We start from the raw sequence: 21227 nt of genomic DNA, 5'->3' as shown, positions 1-21227 counted from the left end.
AATTCAGTTGATGTACAATAATCAGTTACCAGTGTCTCCTGAACTGCTCCCAGTTTTATTTGGAGATAGTCCTGGGATGGATATAACGTCAGTATTAGCACAGGCGTCTGCTTCTGGTTTGATAAAAAATATAATAACCTACCCCTGCTATATGAATATAGTAGGGTTAGGACATCGTATTTTTCCAAAACCAAATGCAGACGCCTGTGGTATTAGTAACCCTTGGAGTATCGTGGTTGCAGGAAACCAAAGAATCGACATACGCACAGCTCTCATTAGACACTCTATCTGTCGTACAAATAGGATAGCTTTTGCTTTAATATCAAGAAACATCCCATGTAGACATCTTAAGTTAAAAACGACACCACATACGATTCTATGGTTTAATTACCAACTCGGTAAGATTGTTCCAAATTTTCAAATACCTTTCAGAATCGTGGATGATTTTATTTGTTCTTTCACACGCAGACGAGAGATGAAAGCGTATGGAAGGCCCTACATACGTGTATTCTCAAGGCTAGTACATCCATGACATGCATCTTCCTTCCATCCACCGATTAAGTGGTGATCGATGTGGGAACTTTCTGTTCAACCATATGGAGGGAGTCCATATTCAATAGTATTGATGTACATAGCACTTTAGTTTTACATTTGATATAGCTATCAGTTAAAAACCATTCAGAATGTATTCGTTTACCAGTCAAACTTATTTTTTTATGAAGTGGCAAAACTTCAATAAAATCACAATTTAAAAATAAATGTGAAAAAATTCTTAATCCAATGGGAGAATGACGTTGTTTCCGTACTTATGACAACGTACTGTAGAGATCTAGAGATCGCAACGACAGTACTTTACTTCCTCTTCTTAACAAATAAAATAACTTTGTTAGGATATTAGCTACACAACATCCTCGATATTCCAGGGGTTACGATCACTGTCGTTATACCAAGGATGTTCCGAGACTAATGTTACTTGCGCAATATCTCGTGGAAATCGTGCTAAATGGGCTTAAAACTACCTCGTGGCGATAACGTGATATCTGAAGCGTGATATAGGTAAATATATCGCTCACAATTACACTGGCCTTGGTGCTGTGTACATTGTTTTGTAGCGCACTCGTTACACTCTATACAAATATGGTTGGCAAGAGAGTTGAAAACGTAATTGAAATTAGGGCCTATATATATCAAAGGTAGTTCTCTACTTGGCTTAAAGCCGGTGGATATTCATCGTGAGGTGTGTGATATATATGGGAAGGGTCAAATGTCATATATGACTATTTGTAGGTGGGTTGCTCGATTTAAGTCGGGACACCAGCAGCTTAAAGATGCTGCCCACACAGGTCGCCCTGCAACAACAACAACAAAGCATAACATTGAACTAATTCGGCAAATCCTTTAAAAAGATGCAAGGTACACTGTCCGGCAGTTAGCTAAAATGACAGGCTTGTCTGTAGCACGTATTCCTTGCATTTTAAAGAAACATCTTAAGCTGGGCAAGATCAATGCCAGGTGGATACCCCATTTACTAACTGACAACCAAAAGAGGTCCCGGGTCGACAAGGCCATATCCTTATTGAAGAAATACCCAAAATACAGCAAAAAGGCTTTTTGATAATTAGGTCACAGGTGATGAAACATGGGTGTATGTTTTTGAACCCAAAAGAAAATGCTCTAATCGAATCTGGGCAAGCAAAAACGCCAGGCGCCCTAGCATTGCTAAAAGAATACGCATCGCAGTGGCGTAGGAAGATGAAACGTCATGGGGGGGGGGGGGGGGGCAAAGGTCTTCAATATTTTGTAAACCCAACCACCCCCCCCCCCCCCCCCGCCACACCTACAGGAGGAGATTAATTCAACTCCCAACCATATAATGTATACATGCTTAATGTACATTTTTCATATATCACTAAATTTAATCCTTGTACACATTTATAGACAGTGGGGTCGGTAAAAGGAAATTAACGAATACGCAAATTGGCCAAATTAGCGTGTGAGCGTCGAAGGCGCGAGATTTTGGTGTTTTATAAGGTGTCTGAGGGTGACCCCCGGGATGAGTTTTATGTATTTTGATGATTTTGCAATCGCCCGAAAGCGCGAGATTTTGGTGTTTGGGGGGTCCGGGGGTCTCCCCCGGGAAAAAATTACGATTTAGAATGGCTTAGATGAGTTTTACGATGCATATGATGAATTTGCGAGCGCCCAAAGGCGCGAGAATTTGGTGTTAGGGGGGTCCGGGGGTCTCCCCCGGGAAAAAAATTACGATTTAGAATGGCTGAGATGAGTTTTACGATAAAGTTTAATGATTATAAAGCGTTCTTAACATGGTAATTTTTCGATTTAAAGCTACCTGCATTTAGAAATGATAATTGTGTCGTCATAACATTATGCAACCCTACTCGATCTGAATATACCGGCTTCACACCATCGGCACATTGTTGTGTAACATAAAAAAAAATTAATTGTCTCGCTAAGACATAAACAAATTGATGTTTTAAGAGACATTTTTTTAAATAGTACATAGAATCCCTTGATGGACATTTTTAGTCTAGTTTGTGTGTATTGAATTGACATTATGTGCTTGAACGTTTTAGGAAATGCGCCGCGCAGCGGAAAATTTTCTAGAATGAAGTACGAAAAATGTGCAGGAGGACCCTTTTTTCTTTCAAATAAGCATTTTTAGAAAATTTCAGTCGGCGAAAATGGGGGGGGGGGGGGGGGGAAAAAGACATGTTTGCCCCCCCGTCCTGCGGGGGGGGGGGGGGGGGGGGCAGTTGCCCCCCCCGCTTCCTACGCCCCTGCATCGTGAGGAAGGATTTCTATGCCATATTCTTTGATAACAAGGGTCCAATCATTCAAATCCCTGTTCCAAAAGGCAAAACTGTCACAGCGAAGTATTATAGAGACGTTGTACTTCGAAAACTTAAGAAAGTCTACAAACACCGCCGCCCACAGACAGGTTTGAAGTACCTCAGGCTCTTACATGATAATGCGCCAGCACACAAGGCGCGCATTGTAACGGAGTTTTTGAAGGCAGAAAAGGTCACTGTCCTCCCCCACCCTGCATATTCACCAGACTTGCCCCCCCCCCCTGTGAATTTTTCTTGTTCCCAAAACTAAAATTTCACCTGTCTGGAACAAAATATAAATCAAGAAATGCCCTTGGCTCTGCCATTTATCAGTATCTTATGAGTATACCAATTCAAGAGTACGAAAACTGTTTCCAAAAGTGGATTGATCGGTTGAAACGATGCATAAATGCAGATGGGGAGTACTTCGAGAGACAGGGCAAAGTAAAATGATCAGAATTGCTTCTATCAAAGAGAAATAACCAAAGTAACAATAATTTTGGAACACCTCTCGTATCAACCTTAGCATATTTCGTAGTGAAATTGAAGGCATTTCAGAAGAAGAAAAAACTTGACCAATCACAGGCCTACACAGGGTCCACATGAAGATTACAGAGAGCAACACTTCAAAGCAGCTATGTGCCATACAGTGTACAACTAGTATTCTTGCGTTTTGGCATTCGATACATTTGTATATCAAAGAATCCAAACTGCTTGTCTCATTTGCTATCGCACACAGCATTCATCTGAAGCTATGATATAGTGCAGGGGTAACCTTCAGCTATGCTATGATATAGTGCAGGGGTGGATATATCAACAGTGATTATAATCCCTGGAATATCAAGGATTGCATAGCATGATTGAACGAGTGAGTGAATATAGGTCAAGCTAAACAAATTTAGATATATAACAAACTTATGTATACAATAAGATATGGAAACAACATGCAGATGCCTAGTTAAAGATGCTCCACCGCCGACAGAGCATAAACAATATTCATCAATTTAACAATAATTGGTGTTTAAATGGTGTGTATATACATCTAGTCTAATTAACACAAAATTAAATGAAATAATTTATTTTGCTTTTGGTGCACACGCAATCAAAACTTCATTCCATATTGGACATAGTGCCACGGATTTTTTTTCGGGATGCAATTATTTTTAATATTTTTGTCTTGAAGTAAAATTACAAGCTTAAACTTTTCAATGGTGGTAATGGTGGAAAATAAGTAACTTTTTTAACTAAAAAAAATACTTAATCGTATGCTCCTGTTTTTGATAGAGAAAAATACCATTTGTCATCTTTAACTAAGCATGCTATCTATGTAGATTAGTCTAAATATGATAAAATATGGAATCATTATGTAATGCAAATGTCTGCTTTACTTAACATGTGTATAAAATAAGATAGATATATAGAATATGGATCTATTTTAGCCTACAATTGTATATTAGTGATGTCAAATTTATTGCGTTTATGCTATTTGAATTTGCTACAATTGAAGTAACAATCTTAGGCAACGAATACATCGTAAAATATAAGCAATTGTTTGGTAAGCATACAGTGTAAATGTATATATATATATAACATGTACACACCCTTCGGATTGCGAACATTTACACGTGTATATTTCTTTAACATTTACGTATAACAATGAAACTAGAATCACATGATATTGGTCATAGTAATACAATGTATAGTAAAAATTTTGTATTTACCATAGGTGCATCCTCGCTATTCCATTTACCAATTAATTTCCTATATCCACATCGAGAGTTTTTCATAGGGAAACTGAAGGCTCTATGTGTAACTGCGGATAAGACAGGTAATTTGGTTTTTTGAAGAACATCAAAAGAATTGAAAAATGGTACACCGTGGTTGACTCTATGACTAAGAATTTGGATGTTGCTCTCTACAGATGATTGGATTTGTTTTCTCCTGAAATGCCTTCAGTTTTACAATCATGACATAGTCTAACGGTGGATAATGTTATGATAGTATTAGGTGAAAATAGGTTTTACCAAAGGAAATAACCAATAAGTACGACTGTATATAGTTTACTAAGTCTTTTTTGTTTCCTGTTTCTTAGATAAAATATCAAGCAACCAAAAAATAGACAATATTTTCAAATTTGCGAAACTTATCTATGGTCACTCTGGCTCCCATATTTAACCCAGTATTTCAGGGGTTACTATAACTGTCATAAGAGATTTCAAGAGGAGAAAAAACTGACTTATCACAGGCCTATTGAGTCTTCCTTTGAAAATTTACAGGGAGCGACGCCATATTTCAAGGATATACAGTGTACATCAAAAAACCAAATTATCTGTTTCATTTGTTGTTGCACACTGATCGTCAGTTTTGCATAATGTAGTCGAGGGTTAGATACAAACATTGTAAACAATGTTTCAGTGCTACGATGGGTTACGTTAGGTTGCAGATTATTCTACTAAATATTTTTACGTCATATTCTTAAATATTTGAAAATGTTACACATCTAGTTTGAAGTCACTACTTGATGTCAACAAAGGAATGTTAGGTCGTTATCGTGGACATGACTACTAGACGCACACAGAAATGGTCCGTAACATCAAACCGTTTGGGTCGTTTGATTCTAACTTCCATGTAAGTTTTCTGTTACCTGCGGATGATGACTTGATGTTCCGTATTATAGACTATAGATTCAGGGGAAAGTAGTTGGCCTATCACTTCGTATGACCTCGATCTGAGTCGGTGAACGGTAGGTACGCCCCTATTGTTTACCCAACCTACTGACAGTGGAGCAAACAGGAATGCCGTCCTTTAAAACAGACAAACATCCCGACCAGGATTATATTCAAGCGTAAGTAATTCTGTTTGTGTTAATATACGGAAAGTAACATAATGTGTGCTTTATTGGCTATTAATAGTTTAACATAAAAACTCACTCTTTTATGTTCTTGCCAGCTTAACTGAAAGTACTGCAAGGTAAATATTGTAATTCCTAATAATACATTTATAACAAATCTGATAAATGACGTGTTATACGAAGGAAATGAGGTATTCAATGTGCTGAACTCTGTTTAATTGCATAAAAGGGATACTTGCATATCGTATTATAATGTTTGTCTGTATGTTTGGGTTATTCGTAGTTTGATAAAAAAGATGACATTTTAGCATGGACAAAAGCCTTAAATCACAGAAAGTCATCCAAGTTGATCCTAGTCTGTATCCATATTAGAGCGCTTTCATGGAACCTTCTCGTTTCTGTAACATAATTTTCGTTCAGAAAGCTACGCGATGCATGATGGTAATAGGTTTCTATAGTTTATCAAGGAAAATTTTCGCACATCGTCCACTACATGTAATAATAGTACAGTATACGATTATAACGAAATCACCTCGTTCTAAGCACAATTTCGTTATACACGTAGACATCTTATAAAAATCTGGCAGGTAATGAAAATCACTATGTTATAACCACTAATTTGTTATAAACATGATTTACTGAAGTAGGTATGTTAATTAAGTAATTTTGTAGTATAATGCAGAGGCAGTTAATTTGTGGCTTTGAAGTTTGACGTCGCCCCCTGTAATCTTCAAAAGAAGTTGCTGCTGTTCTAAGATAGGTCAATTTTTCTCCTGGACTGCCTTCAGTTTTACTTTGAGACAGTCCAGGGGCAGATATAACGACAATAAGATTAACCCATTGAGTATCAAGGATGTCGAAGATTTGTATTCAACGGTCTCTACTTCTTAACCGTATTCGTTTTAAAAATATTTAAATGTTTGTAATGTCACGCACTTTGCTCGCCAGAATAAAGCATGGGATTCAGTGATATATTAAGTACTTATAGAAATGGGGTCAAACGACTTTAGAAGTTGAAAGCAAATCAGAGTGAAAAATAAGTAATGTAAACCAAATCTCTTTCGCGTGCTATATTTACTTTTGCAAATTTCGCGACCAAATTCAGAAAGTTTATCTCTGCAAATTGATATCTACACCATAGGATTTTCCGTTCATTTTTCAAAGATGTCAGTCTTCGAGAACTTGTTTTAACCACGAGGGAAAGTTGGTTTGCAGTACACAAACGAACATGAGTTAGCATCATCTAGTTCTGTTTCAATATGTACCATAACGCACTCTGAAACTAAAATCCGGATCTCCTTTCGTTGATTTCACCAATGGATGGCAATGCATATATAAAATATGTCTAAGATTTATTCATAATCAGTTGTTGTCCGATGTATTAAATAGAGGTTACACAATGAGTGGTTGATGAATATTGAATTTATTCCACACGAGTGAGTTATTTTTTAAAAGTTACAAAAGACACGAGCTTTGTAATTTTTAAGAAATGACTTACGAGTGTGGAAGAAATTCAATATTTATCAACCACGAGTTGTATCACCTGTTTCTACCACATTCATATTCGTTTTTTTAGCCGATAGAAATACGACAGGGATACGGTAACGTGTACTTACCGAAAAATGCAGATAAGGTGTAGTAATATTTTCATCAGCAAAACGACACTAATTAGTATTCAAACGTCATCGTTTGATAAAGAATCCATCGATATCAAATTCTTCTAACTGGGAACATCTTTAGGGTTAAATAATACTCATTTAACGTCTTATTGATTTCAAATCTGCATAGTGCTTCCAGAAAATAAAACTCAATGGCGGATTACATGTATACATGTAAAAGTATTCGCACGACACGACATCGTCTATTTCCCGCCAGATAATCATCAAGATTCCCATCAAGATCAACTTCGTTTCATACACGTTTAATCTACAAAACTCATCAATAAACTTCTTGTCCGTCAAGATGTTTTATTAGTACTAAAGGTCAATTTAACATGCATGAAAACACGTATTTTGACACAACGACAATAACGCATACAGTACGCTTTACAGCAGCAGTTTTGGACGTCAAGCGGCGTTTACAACATAGAATGACGTCATTTGATTATTGATGACGTTGACAATGCTGACCTGACACTGAGAAATAAGTAGTTCGGTCAAAGTTCACCGTGTCAACCAATCAAAATGCGTACATAATATTTATACCACGTGTTGTATAAACAAAGTGTTAATCAACAGCTGCAGTGTTTATTCAATGTCCTGAGAGTTCCTGTGTATTGGTGCATATTTATACCGAACGACATTGTTAGATAATATAAACCCGTTTATTGTCCTTAGCGATTAGAATACATGAACATTAAAATCTCATGAACAGTAAATTTAGTCAAGAGCACGTGGACTTCCTAAATGATTATATTACAGCAGGTTAAATAGTTGTTTGGTTTGTTATACAACATTATGTCGTCAGGCATGGGGACGTGTGTCAGGGAAAATAAACAGAAACAATATCTAGTGCATTAATGTGATTTATGCAGTCAAACATTCGCCCTAAGTGGAATATATAACTTCAAAATTCAAATTGCTGATCTAGAAGTTCCAGGATAGTGGAAAAAGACTGGCCAATACAACTTTACACTTGTAGATGCAGTTATCACCATCACGAACAGACATGCTCCTTCATTACAACTCTTAAAATGATTTCAGAAATTCCAGACCTAATATTCTCTTATCCGATTTTTTAAACTCTGTGTCTCAGCACTACAGTCACATTTTATTGAAAATTTGAAATGGGAAAAAAAAACTGGAAAAAAGAGCACTATTGCATTTATTTAAGGTAAAAATATATTTATTACTGAAATGTTCAACTTAAAAAAATAATATCTTCGTTATTTCTCGTCGTGTCTCGACGGAAAATGACGAAGCAGACATCATAATTTAAAAGACTAGAAATATATGTAAGAAAAGAATGTTACAGAAAGAATGACATGGTATCTAGTTTTAATAGCATGTAAGACAATGCTCAATTGTATGTAGAACACAGGCTCCATGTTGGTGTACCATATCTTAACCAAAGTTTATTTACGTTTTAGATTTTGGTTTTTAATTAAAGAGTGTCCTCCATTGATGTCGGCATTGATACGATGTCTATTTGTGACGAAGACAATGAAGACGGTCCTGGTAGCCGGCCATCCTTCCTTCGGAGGAACGCGTTACTGGTGTTGGTACTAATAGGCGTGGCTGCTGGATTCGGCCTCGGATTCGGACTCCGGTCCTCTAACCTCTCAGACGACGCTATCATGTGGCTAGGTATATGTGTTATGTTTTGTAAGTTTCAAGTGATCATTTGTCCATGACCATTGACGATTTGAGAAAAATACTGTGCCACATCTGTTAATACGAGGAAATTTCTGAGACGTAAATCTATTTCAGCAACAATAAAATAAATGAAAAATGGAATTGCACATTGTATTCCGTTTTGGTAACTAGATAATAATTTTTAATTTTAAATTTGAGAAACTCGAAAGCAGCATGTGAAATTCAAGTTTACATTGTATTCATATCAGATGGCTGACAAAAAGTCTAATCTCAACCTTCTATTTCAGGTTTACCTGGAGAAATGTTCATGAATATGTTGAAATTGACTATACTACCTCTCATAGCTGGTAGTATCATAGCAGGTAAAGTAACCAGCTACCGTATGTATCTATACATGTCAAAATATGAAATAGTCGATAATACCACCGACAGAGGAAATAGTGTAAAAGGACTGGTAATAGAAATAACTAATAACGTAACAGACCATTAAAGGATATATCTGGCAAATTCCCGAGCCGAATTCGAATTTAATGTGTGAAACATTACATAAACACCTCAGTATCATATATACAACACTTTAATCCATTTCACTGATTAAAATTATAATATATTTTCAAATCGAACAATTTAAGAATATTTCAACGTTTTTTCAGTGAATTATCACACTGACTTAAACTCAATGTTTTGGTGACCTCTATGACAATGATTGTGGTATTGGTACGCAAAAGCCTAACAGACATTAATATTGGAAAATACATACATTGGGCTTAGTAGCAACGTATAGGTACTGCGCAGTGGCAATGTAAATATTTAATCTTAAACTACCTTTTTCTAAACTAGAATCTATATAGATGCTCACGTTTTGGTTGCCATTTGTATTTACATAGATTTTACTTTGGCGTGGTTAGTTTATACAGCAGAAGTGACAAGTAAATATATTTACATTTACATGTTTCCCTTCGTATATAGGCACAGCCACCACCGACCCTAAATCCAACGGGAGAATCAGTATGCTGTCCATAGGTTTCATCGTTACCACCAATATGTTTGGAGCCATTATGGGTATATTGGCCTATTTTGTGCTCAGTGCGGGTACGTAGATATAAACTCAAGTAGAATCTTCATGGTCGATTGTCATTGGTTTTTTTATAAGTGTATAATTCATTCTTGCTTGAAACAAGCATTTTCATTGGCTTAATAGGTTATCATCTCGTAACGTAAAACATATGACGTCGCCGTCTGTAATGTAATTTCTGATTGGCTGAAACAACGCAGTGATTTGATAAAAATGATATCTCGTCATAGACTCCTTCGCGATTTATATAGAGTACGCTCTGATTTTTTGCGTTATATCTCCATAACATAATGTAATTAAATAACTTAAAATATCTACTGGTGAATGAAATTAAGGCAATCAAAATATAATAAATACTATAAGTGATAAATTGTGATGTTTTTTGTATTTGTCTTTGTATACTGTGAAAAAACTTATAAAAATGTGTTTCAAGTGAAAAAAGGTTTATCCTGAAATAGTTTCGTTTGTATCTAACGTTTAATTGTTTTTGAGTTGCAAAGCATAAAATACAATAACAATTTAACTATTGTGCCATATAAACATATACATATTAGTAAATAAATGTATATCCACATTATAAATGTTGTCCTAATAATCTGAATGCAATCGGCATTTGCACCACAAAACGGGACAGGAAAATGGTTTCACGTGTCAAATTTTTATGGAAACAAATGAACACTACATAACTAAAAATGTCTCATTAGAAATTTTAATGATTATTAAATTTGGAATAATCATACGAACTTAAATGAAAATTAAACATCAACCTTTTGTTTGTGTAACATATTTTTTCCAAAAACATAGATATTCCCATCTGCCAAAAACATAAAAAAGTCAAAGTTGTGTTAAAAGTAGCACTAGTATCGTCTGTAAATTTTACAATAAAACCAATATGCCATCAGTATCATGTCATTAACATATTTTTTATACTGAAAAAACGTTCACGATCAGTCGGATGTTTGAAAACTTAAATGATACAATTTTGTTTATGTATCCAAGGAAGTGACATCACAAGCACTCAAGTTGACAGCAGTTCCAGTCCAGACTCCCATCACATTCAGACACAGGACATGTTTGCAGATTTATTACGGTAAAGAAACATCTCTTGATAAACTAGACTATTTATCAGTTTTATTACTGTAAATTAATACAGAGAATATTGACTAATTTTTATAATAATACATTGCATTTTTGTATATACTGTATGTCTTTTTACTAGATTTGAGCTGTGACAAGAATCTAAAAGATAATAATTATTTTTTATGCTTACCACTTTTCGAGTCGGTATCAGCGAAAGACTGACATAAATATTGGTAAAATAATTTTATGGTAGAGAAAATTAAAAATGTTACATGCGTATTTAACATATTGCAACACTAATACATGATTAAAAGGTTTATTTTGTGTGTGTATTTTTATTCATTTATTTACAGAAATATTTTTCCAGACAATATCATAACAACAGCCTTTCAAAAAGTAAGTGAAATAATGTTAAATACATGAACTTTTTGAAAAAGTTGAATTTTTGCTGACTACGTTAAAATGCTTTGGATAATTGTATATCGTACGCATATAAGTAATTAATTCATTTGTTTTAATTGAGTCTTATCAATATTCTCAATTAATAATTACCACAACGAGAAATGATTGTTAATATGAAAGTCCTATATCCTATTTGTAACACATTTTGTCAATAAAATATTCAGATTTGAATTAAAATTAATTTAACAAAGTATTTCAGACATCTATTACATTAAAGAGTATACAAAACTGCTTTTGTTATGTCTATGTTTTAAATACACATTTAAAAAAATAAGTACATATACAGGCCCAGACCCGTTATAACTACTACGCTGTCAGTTGTGGAAAATAACGGGACAAACGTCACAATACAAGTTTTCGTACGTCATGTGGGCGTGGCTAACAGCACAAATGTATTAGGTAAGGTTACGAAAGAAAAAAAAGAAATACAAATACAAATTCTGTATCAAATATTACATTTTGGGTAGCGTGACATTTGCGAAGGCATACGTAAATTTAGATTCAATGTATCAGTATATAGAATCGACAAAATGAGATTGTGTCATTGAACCTACGTTTGTATTGTCGTAGAGAACGCTTCCTCTTTTGGAACCCTTCATAACATTTTCCTCTCCTTATTTTTTCTAGATATCTTGACATTACATATTTGTTATTTTAATATACATTAGATTAAATTGTTATTATGTCGTTTTTAATTTAAAAACAGCAACTATGTTTTAATGAATCACATACTTACTGCTTTGCCTTCCATAAACCTTTCAATGTGATTATTGCGTAACGATATAGCTTTTTCGGTCCTCAGGTGTAATTCTGATATCAGCGATCGTTGGGTTGGCCGCCAATTCTGTAAAGGAATCTTCAACTAGTTTTGTTCCATTTTTCGCAGCTACGTCCAATATTTTCATCAAAATAATGAAATGGTTTGTTTGGTAAGTAGTAGGACTAAAACTTATTAGTATATTTGTCAAAGTTGTCTAACTGATTTGCCATATTTCAAAGAACTTTGTAACAAATGGTGTCATCTCCAAAGAATATATTACTTTGGTGAATGATGTATTTTTCTGGATTGTCCCTGTGCCGTAAGAAACATATATCATTCTATGTTGTCGATCAACTGACATATTGTGGTGGTGATCATATGCTAATGATGTGCTAGAAATTTTGTTTTAAAATTTGACATGTTCATCTAATTTTCTACTGTGTTTTTCAAATTACAAATTGCAAATGTGCGAGTCTTTTTTTCCGATAACTAGTTCAAAATCAGTTATGCGCTAAATTTGCATATCCATCATAATATTCCCTGGGACGTGTAACTAATAAACTTTAATTGTTGAAACTAAGATTTTACTGAAACTGGACCACTACTGAGGATAGGGTTGAGAATAGATGTTTTCTTGACTGCAGTGCTTTTACATTGTATTGTAGGTCGACACCTGTGGGTGTAGCGAGTATGATTTGTGTGTCACTGTTACGGGTAGAAAATCTCGAGGAAACGTTTAGAAATCTCGGAATGTTTCTCGTCACTTTTACGATTGGAAATCTTCTACAACAGCTTGTATTGGTCCCTGTTGTCTACTTCCTGGTGATAAGGAAGAACCCTTTCTCCTTCCTCCTGAGTACAGCTCGGCCCTGGATGACAGTGTTTGGTCCTCCAAGTTCGTAAGTCTGGCTACTAACATTTTATGAAGACAATCAATAAATAATCAAAAGCTTTATTCCTTAATAGCTAAGCTACTGATATCGGTCAAAAGGCTTATATATAGTGCCCAAGACTTGCACTCTTCATTTTTCACAGAGTGATAAAAGAATAAATTGTAGATCTAAATGTTTTTATTTTACGCCGAATGTAAAATGATTTATGCAACTTACATAAATAATTTTCTATTACCCTGATATAAGCGCGCAAGTTTTCTACTGTATTCGCTCCGATGTTTCTCGGTAATTTTCTCTGCGATGTAGAAGTCTGCGATGTAGAAGTTGACTTAGTATCGCTATATGTTTTTACCTGTTTCACCCATATCCCATTGGTTCATTGAATTTGATTGTGACTATTTTACACCTGTAGGGTCGTGGGTATGCCTGATATGATCACGGTCTGCGAAGAAACACATCATGTCGACTCGCGTGTGTCCAGCTTTGCTATCCCATTTGGCGTGACCCTTGGTCGAGCCGGAAGTTGTTATTTCATCAGTCTCTCAGCACTTTTTGTGGTTTCCATGACCGGACGGAATCCGGATATTTCCGAAGTTGTGTTAATTGGGTACTGTATAATAACATGTTTTATTATAACCATGCTTCCTTTTTACTTTCTAAAGAGTAGAGAATAGAAATGCTATTAAAATCTGGTTGTTTTAAACGAACTATTTACCTGAAAATGAGCTAATGCAGGACAGTGCGAATACACAGCAAGTTGTTGAAACCTCAGTAAATATTTTAAAAGACTACCCACTATCGATGATATGGTGTGTGGAACAAGTGAAAATATCAACGGGTTATTGAGTAAGTTTTATGCTGAGTTGAAACAAGCTGATGTTTCTTTCTCAGTATACCAAGATTTCGATGATTACCATCTGATACGGTTTACAGAATCATTTTATGAAGAAACGCGATGAGAACATAATAAACGGCAAGCAATTTAAGAAAGCCAACGAAATGTTTTGTCAGTCTTCGTGCAGTTAAAAAAGGCAGAATTGGGCGATACAAAACACAAAAACCAAATTGATTCGAAAGATATGAAGAAGTTGTATCAGAGTGACGTTTTTCCTACCAATACTGCGGAGGGATTACAGAAAAAGACACTGTTCGAGTATCATTATTATTTTTGTAATAGGGGCCGAGAAAACGTAAGAGAGACATTAAATAACATTGAAGAGACATAAACCTTCGCCTCGGGAAATAGTTTATGACTCGGGGAACAACAAAAGTGATATTTCCCTGATGCCCAGTCAATAACTGTATATAAGTCTTGATCAGGATTTCGTCATGTAACGAGATTACCACATTATGTATATTAAAGTATAGTATGAAGGGATAATAAACAAAAGTCATCTATATATGGTCAAGATCAAAGATATATGTTCTAGAAAGCAAAATATAGTTATAAAAGTTCTAGCTTGCCAGGGATCTACTTGTCTCTTGAACGAAGTAAAATTCAATTAATATTTATTATAGATACTTATTATTAAACATATTCGCAACACAAAAACAAAAACTGAATATATTTGATTTCAGTTAAAAGATATCGTGATGTTAAATCATCAATATTGCGAAATAATTCAGTAAGTTCAGTATGTTCATTTTTTCACATAGGATCCTTACAACACTAGGATCTTTGGCACTGCCGTCCATACCAAGTGGTTCTATAGTGACAATCATCATCGTCCTGTCCTCTCTCAATATAGACACTACTTCAGTAGGGGTACTGATGGCACTAGAATGGTACACGTAAGTATAGATACGTCATCAATAGGGGTACTGCCGGCACTAGAATGATACACGTAAGTATAGATACGTCATCAATAGGGGTACTGCCGGCACTGGAATGGTACACGTAAGTATAGATACGTGATCAGTAGGGGAACTGATGGCACTAGAATGGTACACGTAAGTATAGATATGCATTAGTAGGGGTATTGATGGCACAAGAATGGTACACGTAAGTATAGATACGTCATCAGTAGGGGTATTGATGGCACGAGAATGGTACACGTTAATATAGATACGTAATCAGCAGGAGTACTGACGGCACAAGAATGGTACACGTTAGTATAGATACGTCATCAGTAGGGGTATTGATGGCACGAGAATGGTACACGTTAATATAGATACGTTATCAGTAGGGGTACTGACGGCACTAGAATGGTACACGTAAGTATAGATACGTCAACAGTAGGGGTACTGCCGGCACTGGAATGGTACACGTAAGTATAGATACGTGATCAGTAGGGGAACTGATGGCACTAGAATGGTACAGGTAAGTATAGATACGTCATCAGTAGGGGTATTGATGGCACGAGAATGGTACACGTTAATATAGATACGTAATCAGCAGGAGTACTAACGGCACAAGAATGGTACACGTTAGTATAGATACGTCATCAGTAGGGGTATTGATGGCACGAGAATGGAACACGTTAATATAGATACGTAATCAGTAGGGGTATTGATGGCACGAGAATGGTACACGTAAGTATAGATACGTCAACAGTAGGGGTACTGATGGCACTAGAATGGTACACGTAAGTATAGATACGTCAACAGTAGGGGTACTGATGGCACGAGAATGGTACACGTAAGTATAGATACGTCAACAGTAGGGGTACTGATGGCACTAGAATGGTACACGTAAGTATAGATACGTCAACAGTAGGGGTACTGATGGCACTAGAATGGTACACGTAAGTATAGATACGTCAACAGTAGGGGTACTGACGGCACTAGAATGGTACACGTAAGTATAGATACGTCATCAATAGGGGTACTGCCGGCACTAGAATGGTACACGTAAGTATAGATACGTCAACAGTAGGGGTACTGATGGCACTGGAATGGTACACGTAAGTATAGATACGTGATCAGTAGGGGAACTGATGGCACTAGAATGGTTCACGTAAGTATAGATACGTCAACAGTAGGGGTACTGATGGCACTAGAATGGTACACGTAAGTATAGATACGTCAACAGTAGGGTTACTGATGGCACTAGAATGGTACACGTAAGTATAGATACGTCAACAGTAGGGTTACTGATGGCACTAGAATGGTACACGTAAGTATAGATACGTCAACAGTAGGGTACTGATGGCACTAGAATGGTACACGTAAGTATAGATACGTCAACAGTAGGGTTACTGATGGCACGAGAATGGTACACGTAAGTATAGATACGTCAACAGTAGGGGTACTGATGGCACTAGAATGGTACACGTAAGTATATATACGTCAACAGTAGGGGTACTGATGGCACTAGAATGGTACACGTAAGTATAGATACGTCAACAGTAGGGGTACTGATGGCACGAGAATGGTACACGTAAGTATAGATACTCAACAGTAGGGGTACTGATGGCACTAGAATGGTACACGTAAGTATAGATACGTCAACAGTAGGGGTACTGATGGCACTAGAATGGTACACGTAAGTATAGATACGTCAACAGTAGGGGTACTGATGGCACTAGAATGGTACACGTAAGTATAGATACGTCAACAGTAGGGGTACTGATGGCACTAGAATGGTACACGTAAGTATAGATACGTCAACAGTAGGGTTACTGATGGCCTAGAATGGTACACGTAAGTATAGATACGTGATCAGTAGGGGTACTGATGGCACTAGAATGGTACACGTAAGTATAGATACGTCATCAATAGGGGTACTGCCGGCACTAGAATGGTACACGTAAGTATAGATACGTGATCAGTAGGGGTATTGATGGCACGAGAATGGTTCACGTAAGTATAGATACGTCAACAGTAGGGGTACTGATGGCACTAGAATTGTACACGTAAGTAGATATAATATCTTTATAAGGTCTTAGCACAAAAATGTATAAGTCATTATACTTCAACCATTTAACAACATATTCTTCTAATGTCTTATAAAGTTCCTCATTCAATGTTTCCTTTTTGATATTTTGAAAACAACGATTTTGCATTAGACAAAATGATTCGCTAATCGGTATTTTTTGCATATTTTATTTATATTCGGAAAAAACCCAATTCAATGGTGATTTCTTAAAAGCAGTGATTTTGCGATGCTTCTACTCTGCTACTTAAACGGGAATTCGAGCTGCAAAAAGTAACATTTGTTTCATTACTAACATCTTGTTGGCTTTGTTTAACAGTGATCGGATGCGGACGGGGAGTAATACCTTACATATAATATTATGTACGGTTGTAGTCGATAAACTCTGTGCCAAACAGCTTCGAGGACTTCATATAAAGAAGGAGAGCGAAGTAGTACATACATAACGAACGAGCTATTAACTTTCATATATCAAACTTTTTTATAATCTATTCCTGATGTAAAATTATTAATATGAGAATGCGAAAGAATATTTTATTCTACCAATGAACTTTCTTTCTTTTCTAAGTTTATTATTTGTCAAACCTATTTATAAGTACACATGTGCATTGTATATTAAATTGTAGAATGTTTAACCAATAAAAATATTTTAATTGCTATGATTTTTCTTGAAAAAGTTTAAGCAATTTGAAATACAATACGCTCGATTTCTTTCAAACTTGTAGTATCATACTGATATTCCTACAATAGAACAACTACAATACATTGTTTATATAGATTCAAGGTATATTTACAATATTGTAATGTAATCAGAGTTTGGTTGGGTAGTTTAACGTCCTACCACACACAGAGACACTGTCCAGTGTCATCTTAATACATATACTGGTATATAATAACAACGTGTTTTCACCGCAACTCTTTTTCCTTCACAGAGATTTTTTTTCGGATGAGTGGGGATTAGTTTTCGATAATTTTCCGCGAGATATGCGAAATTCAATTGAACGAAGAAATATTTTTTGTTGACCGTATCATCTTTGGAATATACCAAATTTCCAATTTTACTTAAAAATTTAAAAATTTAAAAAACCCGTGTTAGTAGGTTTTTCAATAGATATCAAGCAAACAATTTCTTTATTTTTACTATTTTCATTTTGCTTTTGTGTACTTAAATCTGGATGTAGAAGACACTATACTATGTGTATTTTGTTCTTTAACCTTGGTGTACCGGTGCTTGTGGGGGTTTTAGTACCTGAGGCCAACACTACTTGTTGTAGTAGTACCACTGACGTGTCGTAAAAATAAAGTCTTAACTTTGAAGGCATTGACATTTTTTGTGTCTATGTACACATTTATGATAATGTGTTCTTGTTTTACCGTTGATGATCTGTCCACTGCAGTTTTTAATATTGGCCATGTTACCTTGGGGAGTAACCTTTGAATTCACCTGTTGACACTGACTGCATATATACTTTGATGATAATCCTATTGATCTTTATTCCCTGTGCCAATAACCCAGGCGGTAAATGACCTCTTTATCCCTCCGCCAATACCCAGGACGGATAACACGTTGGTACATTTCTATGTTGTTTAAGGTCGCTAAAGGCATCTGAAGCACTCCGTACTAGATGGTATCGTAACCATGCCTACTTTCCTGTCGGATGATAGAACCTGTCATGTCGTATCATGCGATATTACATAGTACTATTTTTATACCGGTGTAGTTCCTGGTGAATGGCTACTTAATAGACCCCGCCCGGAGGACTAGGGGAAGGTCGGATACCATTCATGTTGATAACTAGATAAATTTGGTTGATGACTAAATCAACATTGCTCCGTGAATAAATGACGACTTGACTCGCCACATCATAGCTTAATCCTCATACATTTCATTTAATATATCTCTTTTTTTATCTATAATTAGGCTGTCGTCAAATAAACTTTAAAGTCTAAGGAAACAACGCATATATGATTTGTTTTTATTTTATTCAATGGTGTCACACCACTAAATAGAAATGTCTATATCAAATAATGTATCAGATAAAATGTTCCGTGTTAAAAAACTTCGATTACGCTGTTGCTATGACACCACAAATATAAAAACAATTAAGTTCATTCCATACAAAACTCATGGTTACAAAAGCTTACAACAAATATTTATCACCACGCAAAATAATAAATCCACGCAAAATAATAAATGAATAAATAAATAAATAAAATAAATAAATAAATAAATGAAATAAATAAATAAGATAAATAAATAAATAAAATAAATAAGTAAATTAACAAAACACGACCACACGACAGTGTGCTGACTTGGTGACAACATTACCTCTCATAATAAGTCATATTTCTATTACTACTGACATGTTTCCATTTAAACGTAGAACATCAGAAGCAGGGGTTTTTATTTTATGGTCCCGGTGGCAGTGTGATATGAAGGTTTATTTACCCGAAGGTGTGATATTATTACATCTGACGGTAAATAAACCTTCATATCACACTGCCATCGGGGACATGAATTGTTTATCATACCGAAATTTCACGATTCGCTCTTCTGGGTTAGATATTACTTAAATTTGCGATAAGTGAAAAATGACGTTTTACGCTTCGTCCGTCTTTGTTGTACAATCGGAAGGGGATATAACTATGTGTGAAAGACGGGCGGTCACCATAGGGGCACGCGCCTCAGGGAAATACGATGTTTTATTCCCCCGAGGGAAATACGACGTTTTATTTCCCTGTCATGTGATGTGTTTCAGACACTGTTATAAGCATGCGGTATAATAAAATGCGTTGTCTGTATTGTTACTGCTGTTAAATAAACCATCCTATATGTTGTAGCTTTCTTCATCTCACATATAACTTTGAAATCAAAATTTAACCACTATTCTTCTATGGTCAAAGGTTAGGTCAAATCCATCACTCTCTCACTCTCGTTTGCGAATGAACTGTAGTGCACTTAAAGACCATCTCTTCATCAGAAATTTCATTGCAAGTCCTGTATGTAATTGTGGTGAGGATATTGAAACCACTTTCCATTTTCTAATCGACTCGACAAAAACATTCATGCCGCTCTACACTTACAACATCATAGTTTGATGCATTAGATAAACCTTCGATCACCAAATACTAACGAAAATTGTATAAATGTTCATAAGGACAGTTTAAGATTTTATTTGAGCGGGAGATTTCAAGTTTTGAATTAAAGTATATATATATTATATATAAATATCTACATCTAACAACGAGGTTTATCATGGGTTTATATCTGGACCATTGTTTTTCATTTTATTTGTAAAATATCTCCCCTTATGTATCACCTAACGTGACGTGTATATGAATGCAGATGATACTACAGTGAAATGTTTTGATGAAAATAAACCTTAATGAAGATGTGTAGTTAACATTATTATGTTGTTATGTAAATAAACGTGTTCCAATGCTGAACAAAACCGAAACTACGATTGGAATGTTGTGGAAATTTTAATCAGATCAAAAATTGTGCAGTCCTTTTATATTTTAAGAAGGAAGCGAATGACTATTTTGTGTTAGACTGAGTGTCCTATTTAATATTCATATGTACATATATATTCTTCTTTATTTATTTGTACCATGTATGAGACAAAATGTTCAGCATAATTAAGTGTATAAAGTTACAAAGTATGACATAAGACATGCACGCACATATATTTTAACGCTACAAAAAAAAAAAAAAAAAGTCAGAATTGGGCTTGTTAGGTCAACTGCCCACCTCTATTACAAATCGATCAATCAATCTCGCATTTGAAGGACACCCGAAATATGGCGTCGGACGAAATAGGGACATTATCCGTGTAATCCCTTTTTAGATTCGTGCTGGTTGTACTAATTTGACACCGCCTAATGGAACGTGTTAATATGGTGGACATATATTACAGTTGTAAAGCATTTTTCAATGAAAATTGATTTCTTATGGCTAGTGTTTCAAAAAGCAAATTTCGATGACAAAAATTAAATCTTCCGCCATCTTGGATCTAAGTGGTACGCTTCAAGAAACGAAGCACTTGTACCGGTTCGATTTGAAAGGCAT

The 21227-nt window shown here is 35.5% G+C and overlaps 1 pseudogene; it reads left to right on the top strand.

The window, feature by feature from the left end:
• The first annotated feature begins 5509 nt into the window (after nucleotides 1–5509).
• On the top strand, nucleotides 5510–19336 carry LOC138329371 (excitatory amino acid transporter-like; annotated as a pseudogene).
• Nucleotides 19337–21227: the final 1891 nt, after the last annotated feature.

Source organism: Argopecten irradians, chromosome 8 (genome assembly GCF_041381155.1).
Source record: "Argopecten irradians isolate NY chromosome 8, Ai_NY, whole genome shotgun sequence".
NCBI lineage: Eukaryota > Metazoa > Mollusca > Bivalvia > Pectinida > Pectinidae > Argopecten > Argopecten irradians.
The sequence above is the reverse complement of the archived record's forward strand: the minus strand, read 5'-3'. Positions and strand labels throughout refer to the sequence as shown.